This window comes from Mirounga angustirostris, unplaced genomic scaffold (genome assembly GCF_029215605.1).
Source record: "Mirounga angustirostris isolate CCGP_5_RB_7025 unplaced genomic scaffold, mMirAng1.0.hap1 SCAF_1, whole genome shotgun sequence".
Lineage (NCBI taxonomy): Eukaryota > Metazoa > Chordata > Mammalia > Carnivora > Phocidae > Mirounga > Mirounga angustirostris.
The window spans coordinates 124,983,348-125,008,067 of NW_026991709.1; the positions used below are offsets into that span (position 1 = coordinate 124,983,348).

General features: G+C 45.2%; 1 long non-coding RNA gene across 1 annotated transcript; it reads right to left on the minus strand.

Annotated features, from left to right (window-relative positions):
- Positions 1–1,417: 1,417 nt before the first annotated feature.
- LOC135362259 (uncharacterized) lies at positions 1,418–24,107 on the minus strand. The gene is made up of 4 exons (XR_010406732.1): positions 23,957–24,107; positions 17,316–17,463; positions 17,025–17,103; positions 1,418–1,601 (listed from the first exon to the last, which is right to left on the minus strand). It is a non-coding gene; the product is annotated as an uncharacterized LOC135362259 (long non-coding RNA).
- Positions 24,108–24,720: the final 613 nt, after the last annotated feature.

Below are 24,720 nucleotides of genomic sequence, written 5' to 3' on the forward strand. Positions count from 1 at the left end.
CCCCCTCCAAATCCTTACTCATGAGTTGTCCTGCTCACAATTATTCAGAGGTCTCCATTGTTTCCTCTCCTTCCTAAAATAATTATAATAAGCTAATAATTGACCATTTTGTACGAAACTCTAAGTTTCTGGTATATTCTTCCATTATATCTGTGATGATTATCTGTCAGTCCAGCTCTGAGAAAACATGGGCTCTGACTCTAACAGGCTTAAGTGAGAGGCCTCGATCAATCATTTACTAGCTTGTGATTTGGGCCAACTCACCGACCTTCTCTGAGATGGTCTATTCCCCATCTATAAAATGGGACAAGTACAAATGACTCCTTTGGGCCACACCCTACCCTATTGGAAACCATTCAGACTAATGGGGGAAAATTTTGCAAACTTCACATTTGAATGAGATCTTGACCTTTTAGAAGCCATATGATTACTAGAAAAAAAAAACTGCAAGCTTCATTTGCAGCAGAACTAGGAACCGATTAGCTGATTATAAGATATCCACACAGTGGAACATTTTGTAGGCTTTACAAATCAGGAAGTTCTTTAATCTTCACAAAAATAAGAGGTAGACCTTATTTTAATGAGAAAAGCAAGATAAGAACCAGCATGTATAGCATGCAACATTTTGTATAAGAAAGGAAAAATATAAAAATATATTTCATTTTCTTAGTTTATATAAGCAATACACAGAACTTAATAAATGGTGGTTAAATCTGGTGTGAAGATGGGGGATGGTGATGGAAAACTCAGTGGTTCAGGGAAGGGGTGGGAATGAGATTTTTACACTATATATCATTTTACACTGTTTTGATTTTGGAACCACTTATGTAACTTCTTCAAAATATATATATAACTTATTCAAAAATAAAAATTGAAAGTTGAACAGAGGGGAGGTGGGTGGGAATGGGTTCAATGGGCGATGGGTATTAAGGAGGGCACTTGTGATGAGCACCGGGTATTGTAAGTCAATGTTGAATCACTAAATTCTACACCTGAAACTAATATTACACTATATGTTAAGTAACTGGAATTTAAATAAAAACTTGAATAAATAAGTAAATAAATAAATATTTAACATAAAGTCTACCTCTAAAAGTTGTGAGTTAAGTAAGAGTATGTACATGGTATGTGTGTTTATGTATTGTGTGTGTGTGCGTGTGTGTGAATGGTGTTTAGAAACCTACATGGCATATAATGGTCATACGCTAAATGTAGCACCCTTCCCTTTTTCATGGTTATTTTTCTAATTATAAAATTATACAGTTCGGAGAAAAATTTGCAAATTAGAGGAAAGTCTAAGGAAAAATAATCACCCATTATCTCAGCACTCAGAAGTAAATCTGTTAACATTTTGCATATTGTTTATCGATCTTTAAATTTTATTTAAATATTTTTACATAGGGCAGTATACCTTAAAGCAAAGATATCCTTTCCAACTTCTGTTTTAGTATCTGTGGTATGCTCCATTCTAGAAATGGCCTTTATCTTCTGTCCACCTGCCTATGTTCCCGTGGCCCTATCAAATCCCTGAAGATAGCGGCTTTGTCTTCTCCATCGTTGTATCTCCGGTGTGTGGCTTGTAGGGGGATCTTGATAAATATCTGTTGGAGAAATGCACAAATTAATTACCCCAAAATCATCTAAGTAGTTGCTTATTGTTGGGTGTTGGGTCATTTTCAGTTGTTTACTCTCCTAAATAATGCTAGCACAGCCATCCATATACACAGATCACAAATCATGACACGTGTCTTCACTTGTTTCCTTAGGCAAAATTCCTAGAAGTGGAATTATTGTCCGAATGGATAGGAAAAAATTGAAGGTTGTTGAAATCACATTGCTAATTTGCCTTCCAAAAAGTTGCCCCGGTATGCACTCTTAGCAGCTGCTTAGGGGAGGCCTGGTACCAATGCTCACTGAAATTAGGAGCTCCCACCCCTTAAATCTTTGCTCAGTGCATAGGAAGACATCCTACCAGTTTCATTTAAATGTCCTTAATTGTTTCAGTGAGGTTAAACAGGCTCTCCAATCTTATGAAACATGATATGTTTAACCAGTTGTCTGCTCACACACTGTGCTCGTCTATCTACTTGGACCTTCATGTTTTTCTTCTATATCTTCTCTTTTTAAAATTTTGAATCTCCCTGCTTATCTCTCCCCTCACTGTTTACCTAATTATCTCCAGGGAATTTTTTGGAGGTTATGGAAGATTTATACTATGGAAGATTTCCAGGAGGCACAAGAAGAGAAAATAGTATAATGGGCCCCCACGTTCCCATCACCCAACTTCAATGATTCCAAACACTTTGGCAGTTTCATCTGTTTATCTCTTTCTTCCCCAACACACACATATAGATGTTTAAAAAAAATTTTTTTTTCTGGAGTATTTTAGGCAAATCCTAGACATCATAGCATTTTACCCACAAATATCTAAAGACTTTTTAAGCTGCCATATGAGTATTTCTATTTAAGTGCACGGGTTGACTCCACAATTAGGAATTTATTTATAACCTTTCAGAATGCTGCCCTCTATCATTTCTCCACATTTAGTTGATTCTTTACATCAAATGTGGCCTTTGTCCTTCTTCAGCCCCTCTGCATGTACGCCACGGGGTATTGGTGAAATATCGTAGCCATGCACTTAGGACAAATGCATGGCCAAGGCCTTGCCAAAGTCACCCAGATAGGCAGGACAGGAGAATCACCAATTTTGCATTCGCTGAGCACATAAACCACTCGTCCCCAGGCTTGTGTTTTACTAACTGCTTGCCCACCTTAACCAAGCTCATACTTCAGCAGCATTAACACTGTCAAATCTTAGCTCGTCTTCATTAAACAGTGGCTCATGTTAAGAGGGGTTTACTCCCTTTCCCTCTCTGTTAAATGGAGCTTTTTCCGCCATGCGGGAAGCAACGGATCCCACCGCCCTCCCCTTTGCAGACTGGGCTTCAGGTAGTAAGCAGATCTCCAAGATGGTGACAGTATCTTTATATCCTCTGTTGAAACCATTTTTACCCAACTTCAAGTCTCTGTAGAAATCAGAATCCAAGCAAGCGGCCCCAAATGTGAGGACTACAGGTGTGCAGGGTGGAAAAGGACAGAGAGGGAGAGAGATCGTGAGTAAGACATGTCGGCAAGACAGCAAAAGTCGTTTTTTAAAAATAAGTGCTTGCAAAGACATAACTGCAGCCAGGCTGGAAGAGGAGAAGGCCACGCCACCCCCTGAGCCCCAGCCGGCCGTTCCCTGTGCTAATCCCAGTGAGAGCAACAGGAGACCCTGGATGGAATTTGAGCCGCCCGCCTGACTTCAGCATCTGGCGCTGCCGGCTGGGGCTGTAGATCCAGGGGAGTTATGGCGTGCAAGCGAAGAAATACCAGCTTGTCAAGCCGCGGCCTGGGTCCCGGACCAGCTCCAGAAAAGTCCAACTGCCCTTTATTGACCAGCGCTCGCATTCAGGTCAAGCTTTCACCCTGGGCCAGCCCTTTAGCATCTCCTGGCCTGATGTGCTGCAGGGAGAGCCCCTGGCAGCTCAGCCTGCCCCTAATAACAGTAACATTGCGGGGGGTGTGTGTGTGTGTGTGTGTGCGTGCGCATCGCTGTGTCCCGCTTTGGGACCTGGAAGCTGCAAAGCACCTCGTTCCAAAAGAAGCCTGCTGTCAAGTGGTAAACAAGGTGGATTCTGGGAATTAAAATGTCAAACCCTACCCAAAGTCAGGCCTTTGCTAACATGCATGGTGGCCAGGTGGCACCCAGAAAGGTTTTTAAAGACTCTAGGCCGGCACGAGGTGTGTGAAACCAGAGCTTTGCCTTTCCGTGGAAAAAGCTAAGGGAGAACAGGAGAAGACAGGCTCTTTCACCATGAAACGTGTTTGTAGGAGAATCTTGGGAATTAAAATAGATGCACTCCCGAAATAATCTTGTTTTGAAACATCAGAAATCTTAGGAAGAGGAAAAGGCTATCAATACACTTACCCTTTGAATCTGTTACGGCCCTTGCTATTTATAATGTTATTTTTCCTCCACATGGCTTAAAATAATCAACAGACATTATCACATTAATCTTGCAATCCCCCCCTGTCCTTCCACCGACGCCTCACCTTCAGGGCCGCAGAGGACACTGCCCCAGCTCTGCGGGGGCAGCCTCTGCTGCCCCTGCTCCTCTGAGCCCCCAGGCCCGCCCCGGCCCCGCCCCGGCCCATGACAATGTCCTGGCCGCCGCCGTTCAGTCTTTCCTCACCTGCACTGCTGCCAGGTGGAAGGGAGCCTGCTGGAGAGAAACCTTGGAGCATCAGAGCCTCAGGACCCTAGAGACTCCGTAGGCCCCAGTGCCTGCTGCAGTGTCCTGACCTGCCGGTGTCACCGGGAGGCCCATGGCAAGTCCCTGTCGTCAACACTAAAGCTCGGGCACTGACAAATTCTGTACCTTTTAAAAAGTAAATTAGAGCAGGGTCAAGTTATCGCAACTTATCTCAAGTTACCTCAACAAAATGGCAGCCCACACGGTATGTGCATGCTAACTTTTAAGACTCAGGATTATTCGTATAACAATTTGTATTTTCAGCTTCTCTTGGAAAACCTGGGGCTGGTGGTCCCAAGCCTCAGCCCCCAATGGGAGCTGAGGGGCTCTGCCCTTTCAGCAGGAAGCAGGGCTCCCTCCGAGGGACCCTGGGAGTCCCTGAGTGGGCCACACTGCTTCCCTGGCCACACCATTTTCTGGCTCCTCACAGGCAATTGGGATATGACCTCTGGCAGGCGAGGGCAGGAGCAGACTTCCCAGGGGCCAAAACCTACACAATTTGGGGGGGTGCATTTTAAGAAAAAAATATATATTTATATACATACGAAGTTAAATGCAAAATGAATATTTATTTAGAATGAGAAAAGATATGACAGCAAATTACAGTTTTTATGGCAAATATCAATGGTGACAATTAGAAATCACCAAGTGATGACCATACACACACAATACGCACAAAATCTAGAAAGATAATATAACTTTTGAAAAACAATACTTCACTGCATGGCATGCCGCTATACTTCCTTTTTCCTCTAGTTTTTGGCTGTATACTCTGATTACATCTCCATACAAAATGATTTTATAATATTTTCTCGAGAGAGAATAGATAGGCATTCATTCTTTCCTCTAGATCAGCTGGTTGAAATTTGGTTTAAATTATTGATAGTTTAGAGAAGTTTCTTCTAGCTTTGCCCCTCATTATCGGTAATGTTATGTGCATTTTTATGATCGTTGTCAAATTTAGAAAAACTTCTGTCAAGTTTCTTTCATCGATGAGCTGCTACAGTTGTACTTGCAGTCTGATGTATCTCCACAGCCACAGGCCTGTGGCATAGGAATTCTAATCAATTCTATTTTACATAATTCTCATCAAAAAAAAGTGGGGGAAGGATATATAGTACAATTGTAATTGTATGCTCTGCCTTATTGAGTATATTCTTGCATAAGTGAACTTCTGTTTTGACTAGGCATTGATGAGAATTGAATCCATTGCTTACAATTTCATGTGCCTAATAATCAGAAGATGATCCTGCCATAGTCCCTGTACATTGCAAGCCCTGTTCCTCCTGTATTCCCTAAATGCTTCAGGAGCTGTGTGCATGTCGTGGTGCTGAGAGAGGTCACAGAATGGGCAGGAAGAGCATTCTTGGAAGCCATTCCTAGACCAGCAGAGCCAGCAATGACTTATCCTTGAGAGTGATGCAAACCCCAGAAATATATCCCACTAAACCCAAACTAAATGCATCCCGACTTCAACCCCCTTTACAGATGCTAGCAAAGCCCTTGGCCACTCCAATTCCACCTGACACAAAGAAGTCTGGCCGAGAAGAAGAGAGAATGGACAGGGACAGTGGTTGTACTATTATAATTCAAACCCCTCACGTTTGCAAATTTTACGAAAGTGTAGAACTATATGCACATACTGTGAAGGTCCTTCCCAGGACTCCTGAAAGTGGCCTAGCAAGTGAGGGGCCTGAGGTTGAAGCGTCAGTTGCTTCCAGGTGAATTGGCCTCTGGTGGGTAATAACAATCTCACTCCCCTGCTTTCTTAAATGGAAAAGAAAGAGGTAAAATAACCTGTAGACACGCACTCAGGATCTAAGCCATAACCCTGTGTGAGTGCCTTGTACAGCAGTACCACTAGTTGGGGTGTTTGTCAATTACTGAAGTGACTTCCTTCCCTGAAATTATCTTCCTGAGTTTCGTCAAAATCTGGATCTTGCGGAGGAAATGCATCTTACGTATGGCCATGGTCCACCAGCTATGCCCCGCCTGCAGAAAAATGGCAGAGGACCGCTGTGCTGGGGGGGGGGGGGGGGGGGCCTGATGCTACAGATGGAGAGAAGAGAGAACGGCCCACAGTTGTTGGGGCCAGGATTAGACTCCCCCTAAACCATCCTTAGCCCAGAGCTATTTCTACTAGTGAAGAGCAGAGTCTCGGCTTTAAGGTGACTCCACCATCTCTTCTCAAGTGCACAGGCACAGCCTTCTAATGGGTCTCGCTTAGTCTATCGATCAGGTATTGCCCAATGTTGTGTAACCATCCACCCCAAACCCTTTGGCTTGAAATTACCATCATTTATTCTCAGGAATCTATGGGTTGGCTAGAGAGGCTCTGCCTCCTGCTACAGGACTGTAGGTCTAGGTTTGTTCCACACATTTCTTATCCTCCTTGGACCAGAGGACTAGCTCAGGCATGTTCTTCTTGGGGTCATGGCAGAGGTACAAGATGATGAGACAAACACGTGAGGCCTCCTAAGACTTCGGCTTGGAATTGACATACTATGGCTTTCATCCCCATGCCATTGGCCGAAGCAAATCATACAGCCAAAATCAAAGTAAAGGATGTAAAGGGTACTCCACTCATAAGCCTATGGCAAGGGTGTAAATGCAGAGAGGCGTGAAAAATTGAGGACAATTATTCAATCTACCACACCTAGGAAGGAGCACAGATGACAGATGGACAAGGCGAGCAGCCCACTGTAAGGATGAGAGAATTGGGGAGTGCCACAGACAACACAGCTTTAGCAGGGCATTTGGCAGGGGCAAATGTGGACAGCTGGGTAGATTTACTGCTGAACCACAGTGCCCAAAGAGCATTGACTAACGGATTGATGTCCATCTGGAAGAGGTTTGCAATGGCATACCATCGGCTTCTACTCTGCTCCATGGTTTTCATCCACATCTTGGATGTAACCATTCGAATCATGTTTTATCAGATTTGCAGCTGATACACAGCTGAGTAGCATGACTAATGTGCCCTTTGATGATGAAATCAAAATTCAAATTGCTATCAACAGGCTGGGTCTATGGGCCTAAAATAACAAAGATGAATAAATAAAAAAGGAAACTAACATTTACTGAACACCTACTATGTGCCAGGCACACATTTTTTTTTAAGACTTTATTTATTTATTTGAGAGAGACAGCATGAGAGAGAGAGCACATGAGACGGGGGAGGGTCAGAGGGAGAAGCAGACTCCCTGCCGAGCAGGGAACCCGATGCGGGACTCAATCCAGACACTCCAGGATCATGACCTGAGCCAAAGGGCAGTCGCTCAACCAACTGAGCCACCCAGGAGCCCCAGGCACACATTTTATTTAATCCTCACAACACACTTGGAAGGAAATATTATGCTCTTCTTTCAGATTAAAAAACCATACCCTAGAAAAAGAAGTACAAATTACATCCAAATCAAGCAGAAGGATGGAAATAAAGAATCAGCATGGAAATTAATTATTCATATCTTACATGAAACAATAGGAGAAAATCAACAAAACCAAAAGTGGTTCTTTAAAAAGATCCACCAAACTGACAAACCTTTAGCTATGCTGATCAACAACAACAAAAAACAGAGAGAGAGAGAGAGAAAAAAACTCAAATAATTAAAATCAGGAAGGAGAAGACATCATTACTGCCCTTACAGAAACAAAAAGGATTATAAGGGAATCCTAAAAACAATTGTACATCAACAAATTGGATGACTCAGGTGAAATGGACAAATTCCGAACAAGACACAAATTACTGTGACTGACTCAAGAAAAAATAACAAATCTGAATAAGCCTATAACAAGTAAAGAGATCAAATTGGTTATCTAAAATTTTCCTGTAAAGATAAGTGGCCCAGGCTCAGAGGCATTCACTGATAAATTCTACCAAACACTCAATAAAGGGTTAATACCAATTCTTCACAAAACTTTAGGAAAATTAGAAGAAGAGGAAATACTTTTTAATCCATTCTATGAGGCCAGTATTGCCCTGATATCAAAACTAAAGATGTCACAAGAAAAATAAATCTTACAGAACAATATTCTTTGTAACATTAGGTGCAAAAATCCTCAACAAAATACTAGCAAACCCAAACCCACAACATATAAAAAGAATTATGTGCCGTGAGCAAATGTTATTTGTCCAGAGAATGCAAAGTTGGTTTAATCTTCAAAAATCAATTGATTTTTAACAGCATGTTAATGGACTAAAGGACAGAAAACATACGATCATTTCAATAAATGCAGAAAAAATATTTAACAAAAATCAATATCCTTTTATGATAAAAACACTCAATAAACTAGGAACACAAGGGAACATCTCAATCTGGTAAAGGACATCTATGAAAAATCCATAGCTAGCAGTCTACCAAGTGGTGAAAAACCGAACACTTTCCCCCTAAGACTAGGAACAATATAAGGATATCTAGTCTCTCCACTTCTATTTAATGTGTATTGGAGGTTCTAGTCAGGGCAGTGGGGTATGTGAAAGAAATAAAAGGCATCACAACTGGAAAGGAAAAGTAAAACTCTATTTTCAGATGACATAATCTTATTTATAGAAATGCTAAGGAATCTACTTAAACACTATTAGAACTAATAAATGTATTTTTATACACTAGCGATTCAAATTCAGTTGTTCGAGTTGAACAATTAATTTAAGTAACTAAAATTAGAATTAGGAAAACAACTCCATTTACAATAGCCTCAAAAATAATAAGTACTCAGGTATAAATTTAACAAAAGAAATGCAAGACTTGTTGAGAGAAATAAAGGAAGATATAAATAGATGGAAAGGCACACCAATGTTTAATGTTGGGACAATCAACACTGTTAAGATGACAATACTCCCCAAATTAATCTCCAGATTCAATACAATCCTTATCAAAATCCCAGCTTCCAGGTTTTTCTTTTTTTTTTTGCAGAAATTGAAAAGCTAATCCTAAAATTCATGTAGAAATTGAAGAGATCCAGAATAGTCCAAACAATTTTGAAAACAAAGAACAAAGGTGGAAGATTCCCTTTTCCCAATTTCAAAACTTGTGACAATGCTAGAGTAATCAATCAGCATAAGGACAGACATATAGATCAATGGAATCGAATTGAGAATTCAGAAATAAACTGACACATTTATAGTCAATTGATTTCTAACAAGGGTGCCAACTCCAATCGATGGGGGAAAGAATAGTCTCCTTAACAAATGGTGCTGGGACAACTGAAATGCAAGAGTGAAGTTGGACCCCTACCTCATTCCATAGACAGAAATTAATTCAAAATGGGTCACCGACTTAAATGTGTGAGCTAAAATTGTAAAACTCTTAAAATAATGCATAAGAGTAAATCTTCATGACCTAAGATTTAGCAATAGATTCTTAGGAACAACACCAAAAGCATGAGTAACAAAAGAGAAAATAGATAAATCGGACTTCAGCCAAATTAAAAACTCCTGTGCTTGAAAGGACATTATCAAAAAGTAAAAAGACAACCCACAGAATGAGAGAAATATTTTCAAATCCTTTATCTGATATGAAACTTGTATCTATAGTAAATAATTCTTATAAATCAATAGTAAAAAAACAACCCAATTTAAACAGGGGCAAAGGATTTGAAGACATTGCTCCACAGAAGATATGGAATGGCTGACAGGTACATGAAGAGATGCTCAAAATCACTAGTCTTTAGGGAAATGTTAACTCAAAACTACAGTAAAATACCACGTCATACCCACTAGGAAGGTATAATAAGACAGACAATTTGTGTTTGTGAGGCACTGAAGAAAGTAGAACTCTCACGCATTGCTGATGGGAATTTAAATGGTGCAGCCATTTGGGAAAACAGTTTGGCACTTCCTCAAAAGGTAAATGTGCAGTTACCATATGACCCAGCAGTTCTCCACTAGGTATATGGCCAAGAGAAATGAAAACATGCATCCACACAAAGACCTGTACACAAATGTTCATAGCAGCATTGGTCATAATAGCTAAAAAGTGGGAACAACCCAAATGTTTGTCAACTGATGAATGGGTACCCAAAAGATGGTACATCCATACAATGGAATATTATTTGGCAATAAAAAGGAATGAAGTACTGATATGCTAAAACATAACAAACCTTGAAAACATTATACTAAGTGAAAGAAGCAAGACACAAAAGATCACATGTTGTATAATTCCATGTATACTAAATGTCCAGAATGAACAAATCCATAGACAGAAGGTAGATTAGTAGTTACTTATGGCTGGGGAATGGGGTAGGAGGGGTGTGGAAATTGACAGTTAATAGGTATGGGGTTTTTTCCTTAAGGGGGACAAAAATTCTCTAAAATTAGAATGTGGTAATGGCTGCACAGCCCTGCGAATACACTAAAAAAAGCCATTAAATTGTATACTTAAATAGATGAATCATGTGGTATGTGACGTATCTCAATAAAATTCTTTTTTAAAAATTTGACTGCACAGGTGCAAAAAAGCACTCTATCCTAGGAAAGTGCTTCTCATACTTTAATGTGCATGCAGTTCACCGGGGGATTTGTTAAGATGCAGATTCAGCTGCATAGGTCTGGGATGGAGCGGAAGACTTGGCATTTCTGCCTAAGCTGCCTCTACCACATCTAGAAGAGCAGGGCCCTGAGGTGATTAAACAGCTCTCTCCAGGTCAGACAGCTAGCAGACTCGGGAAGCCTGAGTTCCATTTGTGTGACAGGAGAGTTGCTGACTGGTGGTGAAGTGAACAGTGGATGAGGCCTGGCCTCTCCTCAAGTGTGAGAACAGCTCTCTATAACCATGACCTCAATGAGTTCACCCCAGGCACTGAGACTCTGGAGGCCAAAACTGAATTACCAGAAGTAGAGAGTCCATCCCAGGAAGGAAGGCCTGTCTCCAGTCAGATTCCAGTCTGATCTGACGGCCTCTGGAGCCCCAGGTTCAGATGTGGGAGCCACATTGAAGAGAAACCCGGGAAGTGATAGTTGGCCTAGAAGAAGGTAACCTGCGTGGTGAGAAGATTGGAAACCTTGTCACCAGAGGAACTAGTAAAATGCCTGGTGAGGTTTATAATCCAGAAGTAAAGATGCAGGCAAACGATGCTGGCTTTAAGTGAGGGCTAGCCTAGGAAAGAGGAGATGAAGGCTTTCTCTGTGACCCAGAGGGCAGAACAAAGATTTAAGAAGAAAGGTTGTAGGGAAGTCATGCCAATAAATAAAAAGGTAATATAATTTTAATAATTAAATCTTCCTAGATCATTCTGGGACTCAGAAACCAAACACAAATTGGCTTAAGCCAAACGAGAGGTTTGTTTTTCACGTAACACGAAAACCCAGAGATAGGTTTCAGGCACTGCATCTTTGCACACTGTCCTTCTCTATGTTAACTCCATCTCCAGGCATGTCCTCCTTCGGGGGTGCCAACATGGTCACTAACAGCACCAGGCCTAGGTCCTATCAGTTTAACAACCAAAAGAGTGAACGTCTCTTGCCTGAGGGTTCCATCAAAACTCCCAGGGCGGGCACCTGGGTGGCTCAGATGGTTAAGCGTCTGCCTTCGGCTCAGGTCATGATCCTAGGGTCCTGGGATCGAGTCCCACATCAGGCTCCCTGCTAGGCGGGGAGCCTGCTTCTCCCTCTGCCTCTGCCTCTCTCTCTCTCTCTTTCTCTCTGACTCTCATGAATAAATAAATAAAACATTTAAACAAACAAACAAACAAACAAAACTCCCAGGGCTGACTTTTGCTGCACAGCCTGAGTCACATGCCCATGCTGGGTCACATGACCAATCACTGTGGCCATAGTGCGAAACATGACAATTTACCAGGCTGGGATCACATGCCCGCCACTAAAGCTGAGAGGTGGGGTCTGCCCTGCCCAAACCACAAGGACTGAGACTGGAGGACAGGTGACTCTTCAAAGAAGAAAAAAAAAAAGCCTGGCTGTTTTTTACTGAAGGGAAGATAGAAGTTTGTCAGGAACACCAACAGATTTCCATAAACTGCAAATTAAAGAGCCTCCTTTGGGAAGGGAGGAGGGAGAGAGATCCCCATTTCCAGAGACATCCCAGCAGAGGCTGAATGATCACCAGCGCCCTACCCAGCAGGGAGCAGTGGATGGGAGTCAAATCCTACATGATCACTTCTAAGGACAGCGATTCTCTGTGGTCTTTCTCCTCACTCTTGGGCACTTGCTTCTGCCTCAAAATACCTTGCATCATAAAAAAGCTTCCTAACTCATACTGCATGGAATTTTTCAAGCCCTTTCAGAAACAGACACAGTTCCTTTTGTCTTCCCTCTTAAGCCACTTTTCATGGCCTGGATGTACACTCACTCGCCGTGACTGGCCTTGGCCTTTTGTCTTTGCCATAATTAAAGACGCTCTCTCCAAGGACATGTGGAGTGAGGCTTCAGCAGAGCATTATCATCTCTTGTATGTTGTTCTTTGGCAATTCACCCCTTATCCAAGGTGAGGTGCTTTGTTTTGCAAGAAAATAAGATCATTCAAGCTAACTGAAGAAAGGAGTGTGTGTGCGTGCGTGTGTGTGCATGTGTGTGCATGTGTGTGTGTGTGTGTGCGCGCTCTTGCTCTGCCCCAGACAATAAGCCAATCCTGATCTAAAACTCAACCTTCTCCAAGTATCTGTGGCCAGGAGAGGAGACACAGATTTGACAGCCCAGGCTGTTCTTCAGTAAGTCTGTGGGTAACATCTCTGGAACTTGGTGCTCACCTAATGCACACCCCAAATTTGTCAAGTGCATCCCTCCTCTTGCACCTGAGTATTGCGGAGAAGATTTGGGTGTGCAGCCTCATGTTCTCCCTGTAAGTAACCAACCAACTGAAAGGGTGCAAACTGATCAGACCATCAGGCAACACAGAGTAAATGTCTTTCCAAATACGAGGGCAAAGGAGGCTGGGAGGCTGTTGCGCATGGCCCTGAAGACAGTGCCAGGAGAGGGGTTCAGCTTAAGGAAAAGGAAGAAATTCATCAAAGCTCGGGGGTTTCTGCACCTCCAGCCTATGTGAGAGGGAGGCTCACGCCTGTGTGTCCAGGCTCTATCCAGAGAAGGGGGCTGCCTGTGTGGCTGACTGGACCAATCCTAGGAAATCCCAGCCATGCACCAAAGGAATGGCACGTGAGTCCCCCAGTGCCCCTGCTCAGAGACTGACCCCCCGCCAAGCCTCGCATCTGCCCCCTGCAGGGTTTTCAGGGGATTCACCAGGGAAGGGGCCAGATTGAGAGGACTAAGGTATGAGGTAGAATCAGGCCACCTGCGACTCAGCCATCTGCTCCTTGCTGTGAATAAGGCTGAAAATACCTGCTAATGTAAGCATCTAAGGGCCCCCCAGCCCTAACTCGAAGACACCATTCCAGTGAAAATATGCAGCCAGAGAGACTAGAGGGAATTCTAGGGGATTAAAGGGATGCACTGGTTCCAGGCACTGCAAGAGAATTGGACACAGTAATTAATGGAATCTTATAAAACAAATTCAAATTGATCAGTCAGTAAATGAGAGTATTGCCACCCAGACTGAAACCGATTTAAAGGAACATAAATTGAGTCAATAATAAATGTGGAAGGAGACAGGAGTCGGGGGAAAGCAACAAGTGTAGCATTATTGGAGTTGATGTTATTTATTATAGGGGATTAATAGTAATAAAATATAAAAAAGCTCCCATGACAAAGCCTTTGTAAAAACCTGCAATGTAAAACTTAGATCTATAAGTAAGATCTGGTTTTAGGAGCTTAATTGAAAATACTAAATGGGGAACAGCAATTTAATTAAATATAAAGATGATGATAAAACGCTGGGTTGGATTTAGTCATGGGAAGAGAGATCTGGAACAAGGGCTCCTGTGTAATAAGAACGCTGGGAAACACAGACATTTTTCTAAAGAGGACATTCGCAAAGCATCGATTGAGAGCTGCCTGCAGGACCCCTTGATGTGGTCAAGGCCCTTTGGGGTCTGTCTCCCACCTGGCCCCAGAGAGAAAAACCCCTTCCCTGGCTGCACAGCCCTCCCCGCATCAACCCCGGCCCTGAAGGTGCGGAAGTGCAGGCCCCGCCCCACGCCCATCATGCACGGAGCAGGCAGTGCCAGGACCCCCCGCAAGCCAGAAGAAGAGGGAACCCCGGGAGCTGGGAGGAGCGCAGTTCACCCCCGGATTCATCGCTCCGATGAGTAAGTGAGGAAACTCCGTAGTTAGCTTAACTCCAGAGCAGCTGACCTCCAAGCCTCGCGCCTAAGTGTTCGGCACGTGCCCCCAACCCTCAACAGTGCCACCCCGCATGCCTCACCCACACCGTCTCTCACAAGAGGGGCGGCAGCCGGCCACAGGCTCCGTGTGGAGGGGAAGGACAGTGGTGCCCTGGCCACCGGACAAGGGGAATGCACACAGATTACAGGAAAGAACCATGAGCTAAGAAGAGGCGGGATGACTCTCACAGCAAGAGACACATGGCCCATGAAGGAGGGAGGCGGGACCTTCTCCTCCTAGGCCCTGAAGACTTGCGCCAGCATCAGCAAGTCAGGTAGGCTTCCCTAGATCTCCCGCCTCCCGCCAGCTGGGGCCGGGGCATCCTCCTCTGGGCTCCCATTGACCCTTTCTGCAGAAGCTTCTACCCAGGCACTCAGCCTGCTGTCTCATGGTCACCAGTTTATGGACCAAGTCTCCCAGCTGGACGGGGTCTTGTCCTTTGCGGTCTCCCCAGCAGAACCGGGCACGCTGCGGTTGATTGAATGATGGAGTGGCAGGGGCTCAGGTTGTTTGGAGGAGAACTAGTCTTCAGAGCCTGAGACTGGTGGTGACAGCTAGCTGAGCCCGTAGCCATCCAGCTGTGTAGCTGGCCAGGGAGAGCCCGCCTCCGCCTCAGCTGCCTACCTATGGTGGGGGGGGGGGGATGTGAGGGGGTGACAGAGGACTGTCAACAGATGCCTGTGCCAACTCTTCAAAAACAGCCTGACTTGGTCATCTCTCCATGCTGCTGGACCCCAAAGAGGTGGCCCCTTTCTGAGCGCTGGGAGCAAGCCAGAGACGGGGCTGGGGTCTGTGCTCTTGGCTGTGGGGAGGGAGGAGGTGCATTCAGAGGGCATCCAGTGACACAAGACGGGACATGAGCCGGTATATGTTGAAGCCGAGTAGTAGGGACATGAGGGCTCATTATACAGCTCTCTATTTTCGTGTATGTTTGTGTTTTTCCATAATAACATCATTCTAATAAAATAAAATTTAAAATTTAAAAAGACAGTAACCGCAAATGATTTTCCCTAATGGTCTTACTCTCTCTCCACTTCCCCTAATACCGTGGTTCTCAAACTCTGTGACCCAGACCAGCAGTATTGGAATCACCTAGGAACTTCCGAGAAATGCAAATTCACAAGCTCTCTGGGACCTACTGAATCAGAGACTCTGGGGCAGGACAGAGCAAGCTGTGCTTCACAAGTCACCTAGATGATCCCGCTGCATGTATACGTTGAGAGAGAACTACTGGTCTAATGTATTTTCTTTAAACCTTCAAACTTGTAACTTCCATGGATTGGAGATATTTCAAATTGTCGCAAGTCCCCTCCCCACTGCCTTGGGGAGAATAGGTTCTCCCCACAGCTGACATCCCAGTCTCACCTACAGCCCGGCTGGGACACTCAGCACCCCTTATGCAGAGGACGTGAAGAGGCCGTGATTCAGTATTCAGTGGGTCCGGCCCCTGGCAGTCATGAGCACTCACTCTGCACAGGAAAGGTCCTGAGCTCTCACATGTTATCTCATTTGATAATCTCAACACCAGATACTGTGATTACATTCATCATACAGATGAGGAAGCCAGGCTTAGATGCACAGTGAAGTAGCTCACCAAGTTCACCAAGTGAGCAAGTATCAAAGCCGGGATTCCAGAGCATGAAGCCCTGACCACGAGACACCCCCACCTCACATCTGTGTCCCTTGTCTGGCTCTGATTGACATCTCACTCCCAGGACCAAACCAGCACCTGGCTTGGACCCCTGTGCCTAACTCCATGATTTAAGTATATATCCAGGCCCTGGAGGCTGGGACTACAATTTATTCATGCCAACATCACTCACCTTGTCAGTTAGGAAGCTTCCAGGTGCAAGGAATAAATTAACGGACCTAGACAACAGGGAGAAGCTATCGCCTCATCTAACAAGGGGCTCCCAGGTAGGGTGGCTGTGACAGATTAATGCAGTGGTTCCATGGTGCCCTGAAGGACACAGGTCCTCCCCTTCTTTCCTCCCTGCCATCTCAGCTTGTACCTCTCTCCTCAAAGATCAACCCCCATCCCCCTGTGGTCACAAGATGGCAGCTGACATCATGATCAGACAGGAAGAAGAAGGGCTGTTTCTTCCAGACATCTCCTAATTCAGAGTGAGGGGCCCTTTCCCAGCCGACCTCCCCTCATGCCACACTGGCTAGAAGTGGTGACATGCCCATCCCTGAACCAATTGCTGCCAAGGGGAAACAAGGACTTGATGAGATTAGCCAACTCAGACTGACCCCTGAGCTCCCTGGTAGAGGTGTGGACAATCCAATGCAACTGGGACTTGGCCAAAAGGGAAGAGGAAGGAATGGCTGTTCTGGATCCTTCCCCAGCACCCCATGTAGGACTGTGGGATAGGAAATACTGTCCTAGTGTACAGCCCCAGAGAGTGAAAAGCAAAGGTTGTTGAGTCATGTAATCATGACGTTTCAGAACACTGGGGCAAAAGTTTCCAGAGAGAAACAAATAAAAAGTCACCTACAAAGGATCAGGAATGAGAATGGCATCGGACCTCCAGCCAGAAACTTCTCAGAATGAGTTAGAAGACAGCACCACAGGGCCTTCGAAAGGATGAGGAAAAATGATGTCAAATAGTCATGTTACAAATCAGTCAATTATTAATAGTCAAATTATTAATCAGTACCAATAAAGACATTTTCAGACATTCAACAAACATTCAAGGTCTCAGAATCATGCACCTTTCTCGGGGAGCCACCGGAGATCGTGACTCGCCAAACAAGGGAAAACACTAAGGAAGAGGAGGAAATCAGACCTGGGACACAAGTGAATTCCTGAGATTGCATGAAGGAAGGCCGTCGGATGACATCCGCAGGTGTGCAGAAGGCCTGGAGAGAAACCGGAAGGCATGGAAGAGTCTGGGGTAGATGTCCCCAAGAAGACATGCACCTGGCACTTCCCGGCTGTGTTGGGAAGAGAATGGGGAGATTTAGTGATAGAGACAGGAAGTTAAAGCAAATAAAAAATGAGGCAATTATCACCCTTCCCCACCCTCCCAGAAAACAATAAATAACACGTTGTTAAAGAATGGAAATGTAATCATGGAACAATAGGCTGCTTAATTGTGAATTATACTTATAGCCGTACTATAGTAAACCCTGGATACTTATTTAATCAAATCTTGTGATCTAAGCAGATTGAGAGAAGGGAGGGGTAGAAGTGTGTGTGTGTGTGTGTAGAGGGACTAATCCTAATCCTGAAATAACTAATCCGTAGATAATGTTGAAGCTGGAAAATCAAGAAACTGAAGTACAGTTGTGTCTTTTTGAGAGAGATGAACAGAAGGAGCCAGTGCAAGGGCTCTCTTGAGAACAGCACGTCAGGGTGAAGAAGCGAAGGAGGTCCACCATCGGCCAACCTGTGCCATTTGAATTATTCAGCTATGTTCCTGTTATCTTATATTTTATTTTTACTTTATTTTGTTTTATTTTACTTTACTTTATTTGTCAGAAAGAGAGAGAGGGAACAAGCAGGAGGAATGGCAGGCAGAGGGAGAAGCAGGCTTCCTGCCGAGCAGGGAGCCCGATGCGGGGCTCGATCCCGGGATCCCGGGATCATGACCTGAGCTGAAGGCAGACATTGATGGGGGGCCCCCATTGCCTGCCTGCAGAATCTTCATTTGGAACAGCTGATGCGACTGAAGCTTTTGAAAACTCCCGGGGAGAAACCAAGCCACCACTTCCGGGGGGGCCTCCCACCTCCAGTGTGACCTGTTTCCCCGAGACCCACAGTGGCAGGCGCATCGTGCAAGGTTCGAGGGGCTGTGAGCCCATCCCGGGGGGCTCCAGACAGCCTGGGGTCTCGAGGCCGGTGCAGGGCTACAGCACTTCGGCCGGGACCAGGCCCCAGCCAGGCAGAGACTGAGCACGGGTGCCCCCAGCCCGGCCAGCCCCAGAACTCCTCACCCCACGCACCACGCTTGTTTTCTCCTCTGGCTGCTTCTGCCAACCCGCCTTCCCACTCAGGGTCCCAGGGAAGCCAGTGCCGTGGGGGGAGTGAAACTGAACCCTGACCGAAAAGACCCCGTGTTCCAATCCATGCCCAGGCCCAACCTGCTGTATCTGGGCTTTCTTTCTCTGCCATCAACCGCAGTCCGGGAGTACCAGGAACGGGCTGCACACTTTGCCCTTCTTACTCAAGGAGGCTGAGTGACCCGCCCCATCCACACGGGTGGTAACTGCCGGCTCAGCTCTATTGGCTCCAAAATCTGAATTCTTCCCTTTTCTTCCAGACTGTCTCTAGAAGTGGGCACGGGGTACATTTTATTCCCCGGAGGAATGCAAAGTTTCCCGGGGAGAATATTTATAAACATTACTATATATACTCCACAGTGTTCATTTGTTGATTCAAGAATAGTTTATGCAAGGTCCGATGCTGAGTGCAGTCCCTAGACTCAAAGAGGGCACAGTCCAGTGTGGGAGGAAGACACTAGGACAAATCAGCACGGCTCCGTGATAAGCTGATCTCCAGGAGTCCTCAGCCACCTCGCCCGTGCTGCGGACGTGTCCCCTGACTTGCCATTTAGCACAGGCCCTCTGCTCCCCTTCATGCCCTCTTGTCCAGGGCCACGCTGCGGCCACCACAGCAAGAAAGCTCGGGAGTCCTGAGGCCCCCAGAATGGGGCTATAGCGTCTGGAGCCTGAGGGCTGAGGCCACAGGGCCTTCTGTGCCTGAAGGGAAGCTCTGTCACCTGGGGCCATAGCGAGGCTGCTCCTGCACCCAATGTCTTTCAAGGTCTCCGCTGAAAGGTCTCCTTTCGTCTGAACCTGGAGTTTTACATGTGTCCATAGGACACTGAGCTGGGGACAAATCCAAGTGACAGCCCCTCTAAAGACAAAGGTTTTGCTCCTCAGCCTAACTCCTGCCTGCCCAAGAAGCTCCTCAGTCCTTCTTAAAAACAGTCCATTCCCTCCTCAACAAACCTTCCAGACATGCACCGACATGGCTGAGGGCCAATGGTGGGCCGACGCCCCAGGACACACACATGTCGCAGACGCTCATGCACATGCATGGCTGTCCCTCTGCCCACCCTGACCCATCCTGCCTGGTCATCCTTCCACAGTCAAGGCCCAACACTCTTAGACCTTATCATTTGGGGTCAGAAGGCTGTGGGAGGACACATGTCCTCCCCACAGCTCAGGACAGTGCCCCGAAATCCAAAAGCTACAAATCTCTAGTAACTGATGGCCATGGAATAGAACATAAAACCTGACAGTCTGAGAATAAGATGTACCAAATGGGAGATATTGCCAGAACCGTGTTTGTACTGTGATGGGGTTAAAGGCACACCCTTTGCAAGCAGCCAGACACGGCAGAACAAGGAAAAAGTGAGGGCCATGCCAAGCCTGGAGGGCCGTCACTGACGGGGCTCTCAACGACCACTTCAGTCACTCTGAGCCTCTAAGTTTCCAGCCTTCTTGACCGTTCCCTCAATGTCCCATCAAGATAATGAAAACCCTCCCTATTCCCTCGGGGCCCCAGCCTCTGCTAGGCAAAGCTTTATTGTGGGAAATCCCTAACCGATCAGACAAATTAATCTCTGATAAAAGATTAATGTAAGGATGGCAAATGGATTTCATTTCTGCCGCCAACCGTGATTGATTGGGAGGGCTACCTGGAGTGCTCATTTGCGGACTGTGGCCAGAGCTTAGCGCAGCACGCAAGAGTGCCGGGATCGATTCAGGATGTCTGCCCCGAGCCCTCCAGGGACAATGCCATCACAGGGGCTGCTTGTCTGCCATCCTAGGGTTAGTGGCTGCCCTGGGTTAACCTGTCCCTCCCTCTCTGGCATGGCCTTTGGGGGAAAGAAGTCTTATTCCAGGTAGTAAAAGAACTTGAGCCCATGAGGAGGTATGTGGAGTAAGGAGGACCCTACCAGCCCTCTTGGGATGGCCCTTTCCATGCTCCAGGAAAACCTGACCTCAACCAGCAGTATCTTAGAGGGTCCTCAGCCCAGGGTGAGAGAAGGGCTAAGCGGCCATTGATTCCAGTTAACCTCAATGAACATCATTAACTTGCCTCCTCCAGGGTAGTGACAACCATCCACGTGTGGCTAATGCAAATTGCCCGTTGGTGGTTCGGCCCAGGTACAGGTGAGCAACCACCACCTGCTCTGGGACTCAGGTCCCAGGAAGGAGGTTTGGAATCTGGGAGGGCACTTACCAATGTGAAGAGAATGTGGATCAATCCTGTGAATAAGCCCTGGGTACACTGAGGTCTCACAGTGGGATTCCAGGAGGGTTTTTTTGTTTCATTTTGTTGCCTTTCCAGGGCTGCTTATGCACCTGCTAAAGTATTAAATATAAAGGGCTCTGAAAAGCTAGGCAGAGCCTGGGGACATTGTGTGGGCCCCGTAATTCCTGGAGCCTGGGTATGAGGTCTAAGAAGTTAGAGGAGAACAAAGCCCATTCTGTCTGCTTCTGTGGGCCTGGTAGACCCTGGGCTATCTCCCTCCAAAAACAGCTTACAAACTCCTGCCAGGCCCCACCTCTCCAGCAAGCCATGGCCCTTCCATTCTGGGATCCACACACTATTTGCAGAAGTTTCCAGCCCATGGACAAGTCCCAGCTTGCCCAGTCGGTCCAAATAAAGCACATAGAGACCATAATGGCAGCTTGGCTCATCGGAGAGGTGTGCTGGGAATAGACTCCTGCAAATAGCAGGCGTGAGCTAGCCCCATCTCCTGAGGAGAGAGGCCTGTGGTACAAGCATCTTCCTGGGGCCGGCTGGGGGTTGGAATGACTCTAATCATGGTGATTTCTGGATTCAGTTGGAATGCCCTTCTAAGATGGGCTTCCATCATTTTCTCTATTTGTCTTTTCTGTTCTTTACCTAGTTCTGTTTTCTTTTCTTCCTTCCCTCCTGCTTTCATCCTCTCCGTGTACAAGTGTAGATGTCTACTGGATGTCAGGAGCGGCCCGGGGTGCTGGGGACACAGAGATGAACAAGGCCCAATCCCTCTTCCATGAGCTCTCAGCTGGAAGTGGAGATCATAAACCTACATGCACACAAGTACACGGCAGTAGAGAGCACAGGGAAAGGGGCACCCAAGCCTGCTACAGAGAATTTGGCATTTCAGCTGGAATTTGAAGGATTAATTGATGTTTGTTAAGTGGGAAATCAGGTAAGGACATTTTGGGCAGACACTGTAATGGGTAAAAGCACCGAGGCTCGAGAGAATATGCAGTGTGTGGGAAAGTGTAAGTCCGGGTGGTGAGACTGAATAAGTAAGTAGAGAGCATGGAGAGCCACGTGTGATGAGACAGGATTTTCTCCTGAGGCCAATGGGAAGAAAGTTCAATCAAAGCAGGAAGCAGCCCTAATGAATTGACCTGAGAGAGACTTCTGCATTCAGGCAGGCTAGGGAAGGTTGCTGCAGGCCAATGTTCCTGCTGCAATGACTAGGGAAAAAAGGAAAAATTGGAAAAAATTAAAGTTCTTTTATTAAATCTTTCTTTTTTTTTTTTTTTTTTTTTTTAGAATCTAAGAGTACGATGGAGGCAATGAAGTCTAGGGAAGGAAAAGCCTTTCCTAGGTGAGCTGATGAATGTTGGCTCTCCTCTTCCTTGGAGACTCTTGCCAGTTCAGGGCACAGGCTGGTGATGGCACTTGGCCCAGCCAGGGGAATCTTACCAAGGAAAGAGGAACAAGGAAAGTCTTCAAGGTCGTCCGGGCTGGCTGGTGGACTGGAAATAAGAGGAGCCCGCAGGCAAACCTGGTTTTGACCTAGGACAACACTAGAGGCTGGGCACCAGGACTGGAAAAAGGAATGAAGTCTCTCCCCCCTCCCCCACAATCAGAGGGAGGGGGGCTATGACAAACATGCCAGTCTCTTTTAGGATACTTGCCAGATTTTGAACACACCCAGAGTGGAAAGATAAAGATCTAAGCTCAAAATATCAGTGGTGCTAACTGTGTTAGCTTAGCTAAATTGGAAGTGCCTTTCCCAGAATTCTTTTCCTTGTTTGGTACCAGATTATGGGTGGTCACAAGATAAATTTGAGATTTGGGAAGTGGATTGAGACAACAGTACTCTGCTGATCTATAGCAACTTCTGGCCCACCACTAAACACAGATGCAGCAGGTTTCCATAGACTCCCCTACCAGCTCCCACAACTGCATAAGGTCTAATCCATATAATCATTATTCCATGTCATTCTTATTGGCTCTGCTGCTCTGATCAAACTCTAACTGATACACCAGAGGTTAGCAAACTTCTTATGTAAACATTTTATTTAATAATAATTATTATTATTACTTATTAGATATAATATATATTTATTTTATTGTTTATTTATTTACTTACTTACTTTAGAGAAGGGGTGAAGGGCAGAGGGAGAGGGAGAGAGAGAACACCAACAGACTCCCCACTGAGCACAGAGCCCAATACGGGCCTCGATCCTATGACCCTGAGTTCATGACCTGAGCCAAAATCAAGAGTCAGATACCTAACCAACTGAGCCACCCAGATGCTCCAATATATATTTATTTTATAGTAAATATTTATATACATGCCTTGCAGACCAAGAGGCAAAAGTGAGGCTATTATAAAGGTATTTACATAACAAAAGAGGAAACAGATTTTCACAAATTTTTTGACTAAATTCAAATTGCAATAAAAATGATAGAAGATGAATTTTTTTGTAATACAGGTCTACTTATAAGAAGAACCGAATTCTTTTGGATAAGATAGAATTTCACTTAGTAGGGATTCAGACTTAATGCTCCCCATCACCAAACAGATTGCAAATTTTCATCTGTAAAAACGATTCTTGTTTGTGGGCCATACAAAACCAGGCAGAGGACAAGATGTGACCTAAGCCATTAGTTTGCTGGCCCAGTGATACATCCTTTAAAGGGGAAGGAACTTTCATGGCTGAGAAGAGAGTGCCAGCAGGTTGTAAATCAAAACTTCAGAAAGATTTCACTCAAGGAACAAGGACAAACTACAGATTAGCTGAGTCTTACTAAAACTGCAATCCATTTCCAACCCAGCTCAGTCTCTGGTAGGACTGAGGTGTTAGTCTTTTTACCCTACCCACCTAACAAAGAAGGAATCCTTGCTGGTTGAGAATATCATTCAAAGCCTCTATGATTCTATTATACATGATGACCAATGTGTAATAAAAAATTACTAGATATGCAAAGAGACAAGAAGATGTGATTGATGATAAGGAGGGAAAAATGAATAATAGAAATAAGTTAGAACATTTTTAAATAGCTATGATTAATATGTTAAAGAAAGTGGGCACAGTTGAACAGAGGATTAGTGAACCTAGAGAAAAGGCAATAGAAAATATCTAAAGTAAAGCACAGAAAGATTTATCTGAGAGAAAGATCATTCTGGCTACAGGGTATAGGATGGATTGCTGGGGACAAAAATTGAAGTCAAAATACCTTGAGGGGATGAGTAGAGATTTGCTTTCTCAGGTCATCTAAAAGCAGCAGGATGAGGAACAAACAGCACCCAAATCCTTCTTCTCTCCCTCCTTAAGGAAAAAGGACCTTATTCAGCCCCTTCCCCATCCCATAGCCTTATTCAACTGAAAGCAACTAAAATCAGAGGTCTCTTGGAGAAGCATCCCCATCTTAGGGTCAACCAAGGTCTCTTCATTTCCTTCTGATAATGGTATTTCTAGCTTGGCTGAGACTGAAGGAAGAGAAGATTCTCCAGATTCCTGGCACTTCCCTGAGCAGGGAGGGAGACATTTCAGGCTCCAACCCAGCCTGCTGACTATCTGCTCTCTTACTGATTCCCAGAATGTTAGCAGAGATTCTGCACCACCAACAACCCTCTTGGGAAACCAGAAACTTCTAGCTGATCAGAAGTTGTAAAGTGCAGCCCATCTAGGTCCTGGCAGAAAACCACTCCACATTAAAACCAAAGAGTGATCTGGGGGTAGAGGTCAGGGAGTGGGCAGGAAAATTCCCTTCAGAGGGAAAGCTCTATGTGATGCTCATTCGTTCAGCAATGTGAAACCTCTACTATGTGCCAGGTATAGGTCTAGGCCTGGGAACACAGCAGGAAACAAGACAGGCAAGGCTACTTGCATTCTAATGTATCTCAGGCAGGTTAATAAGTTTGTATAGTAAATAAACACACAAGCAAGAAAATACCAGTTTTTGGAACATGTTATGATGAAATTAAAATGGTATGATAT